Source organism: Cibotium barometz, chromosome 33 (genome assembly GCF_041138505.1).
Source record: "Cibotium barometz isolate CiBa-2024 chromosome 33, ASM4113850v1, whole genome shotgun sequence".
Lineage (NCBI taxonomy): Eukaryota > Viridiplantae > Streptophyta > Polypodiopsida > Cyatheales > Cibotiaceae > Cibotium > Cibotium barometz.
This window is the reverse complement of record NC_141078.1, coordinates 10,637,698-10,640,894: the sequence shown is the minus strand read 5'-3', so window position 1 is coordinate 10,640,894 and position 3,197 is coordinate 10,637,698.

Here is a 3,197-nt window from a genome sequence, read left to right as displayed (position 1 = left end):
GGGGTTTTCTTGAAATTTAGGGTTTGTGACATTAAGTCTTGAGATCCAGGGGTAATTCTTGAAATTTAGGGTTTCTACCATTAATTCTTGAGATATAGGGTGATAAACCTCTTCCCTATGCATCCCTCTTCACATCTATGCATTGCACACTTCATTCGGTTGAACCTATTAGGGTTTTCTTAAAGAATTAGGGTTTTGGGGCAATAAGCTTGACTTGAGTGCTTTTCTTCACTAAAGCCATGCCTAATCATGATGCCTTGAACCTAATCAAGCCTCATTTCAATTCCTTAACCCTACCTTATCACTCTAATCAACTCAAGTGACCAAAGAGGGATGTTGACTACACATGGGAGGAGAAGGGGAAACATGGAAATGCATTGAATATGCTTCATGCAAGTTGATTGAGGGTGATTGGCATGTTTCTTTGCATTGGTGGATTGGTATTTTGTTGATGACCTTTGGAAGCAAAGGAGAAATCATGAGATGGATGGTTTATGCTATGAGTGGTGAAAATGGGGCATGAGTCATGCCATATGGTTGAAATTGCATGAGTACATGCATCTAAATTGTAACTGGATTCCATCCAATCACTTCAGGCAAGTTACATGACTCAAATTCACTTGTACTTCCATAATTCAATTCCTAGAATCTACATTGTGGTGAGGGTACCCATGACTAGAGGTGAAGAAGAGTTTTTTGCCATGATCCTCCTTGCCATGAGTGCTATGGGAAAGTGGTAAGGAGGAAGATTATGAGGGGGAGTGGAGAAAACTTACGAGGTTGTACGACATAAATAAAATCTTCATCAACAATTGGAACATGTGTTGGGAAAATGGCAATGGCTTGGACACTATATGTGCGCTATTCATTGGGCTCAAAGCAATAGAAAATTGATGCATAAGTGGCACTTTTATTGGCAATGTGATGCATGATAAGCCTTGCATTGGATTTGGCACTTTGTGAGAAAATGGACACTATGTGAGCTATGCATTAGGCTTAAAGGAATGTATATTTAATGCATAAGTGGCACTTGTATTGGCAATGTGATGCATGATAAGCCTTGCATTGACTTTGGCACTTGGTGAGAAGATGGCTTCTACAAATGTGATGCACTAGAATTCTTTTGGAAAGTGAAAATTGTGTCTAGAAACAAAGGTGACTATGGCAAATGTTTTTCAAGAGACCTATGCAAATGGGAAAAGGATTTTCACATGAGGCCTAGCATGAGGCCTAGCATGTGGAATTGAGCTTCTAATGTTAATTGGGGTGCAAGGATATATGGCCAATGGCAAACAAGTGAAACTATGGGAAAATTTTAGCCACTTTTACCACTGTTCTAGGATAAAAAACCTTAATTCTGCCCCAATCACTTAGTACTGAACCTAAATTGACACTTAGGATTAATTAACCATCCCAACATATTCCAAACAAGCCAAATGGCATACTATTTAGAGCTATTGTTAAGTGGTTACACCCTATTTTGCGGAGTAGTCCTATTTTGCTAGTTTGTACACTAAAAGTGATCTCAAGGGTACATAGTACCCCCTAAGCGGATCCTAACAAGCTAAATAATGCCTAAATCGGACTCTTGAGTGGAGAGTTATGACCCATTTTTGTGAAATCCTATTTTATAAAAACCAAAATAGAGAGAGCCTAAATTGAACCTAAATTAATCACATAAGCTTATTCCTCATCTCATTACCTTTATAAAGAGCCTTATCTTGTTCAAATCCAATAAACCTAGATCCACAAGCAAAGGGGGAGCCCAAGAAAGTCTCTTCTTTCCATGGATGAAGTTGAAGGGGAAGGATTGCATGAGCAAGACCTAGGCACTATGGAAGACACTATGGATGCATTAGTGGAGCATGATGATGCCTTGGGACAAGCATCAAGAGAGGTTGAAGAGGAAACCATGACGGGTAGTGCTCAAGAATCCACTTCTCATGGGGCCACCAACCATGATGGGTAGTGCTCAAGAATCCACTTCTCATGGGGCCACCAACCATTTCCAATGACATGTTTGTGGATAAATTCGATGCCCTTAAAGCATTCAATCCATGGGTGCCAGCTTTGTGAAAAATTTGATGCTATGGAGAGAAAATTGAATGCACATAAAGGCGGTCCATCCACTCATAGAGAGGGAAAGAAAGCAATGAAAGAATCTCATGAAGCCACTGTGAAGACTACACCACATATATGAGATTTATAACAGATGCAAGAAGACCTCATGGTGGGGATGCCACCATGAAGACTACATCATATGTGAGATTTATGGTGGATGCAAGAAGAACTCATGGGAAAGTACCAAAAAGCTTTCCAATTCAGCCCAGTTCTTCACACATGCATGGGAGACCTCATATTGTTTCCAATGAATCAAAATGAACATGGGTTTTGGTGATGTTCGAATGCCACCCAACCCAATTCAGCCCATACATTTGATGTGTTGCAACCTAATGAATGTATTCACATGAAAACAATGGGTTGTGCTCGATGTGGGTGGAGCTTCCCCCTTACATCGGAGGGAATACAAGGATTTTGCTTAATATATGATGTACAAGTGATAAAGGGTGAGAGAAAGAGGTCATGTAGGTGTGAACACACCCCAAATAAAGTGGGTATGTGGGTGGAAAAGGGATTTAGGGTCAGCCCAACCTAGCCCTTTGGTGAACCCTATATAAAGGGCAGGAGGCTTCACTTTTTGTACAAGTAGCACAACACTTGAGGGTGAAGGTTAAGCCAACTTTGGAGTGGCTGAAATAGAAGGTAATATAGAAGCTTTCTATACATCTTGTGTTCTTGCTCTCTCTCATATATGTTGCTCTATTTGGCCATCAACTATTGCTTCCGTTGTGCATACTCCCCATTATTTTGACATGGTATCAGAGCCTTGCAAAGGCTAAGTTCCCCTTCAATCCCCTTTTCTTTCTCTCTCACTATCATAAGACATTCACATCCTCATCAAGAAGGACGGTGGTAGAAGAAGGTGAGAAGCAAAAAGGCGTTAAGAAGGAAGGCAACAAAAGAGCTTCATCAAAGAGGAGATTCTCATCATCAAATTCAAGATCTTCAGCAAGTGAAGGATGCCAGCAAATCGAGAAAGCGGGAAGAGAAGATTGGAAAAAACAACACAAGAAAATTGGTAATTTTTTGTTTTTTTTCGTCAACGTTTTCCGTCAATGATCCTCTTCGAAAGCTTT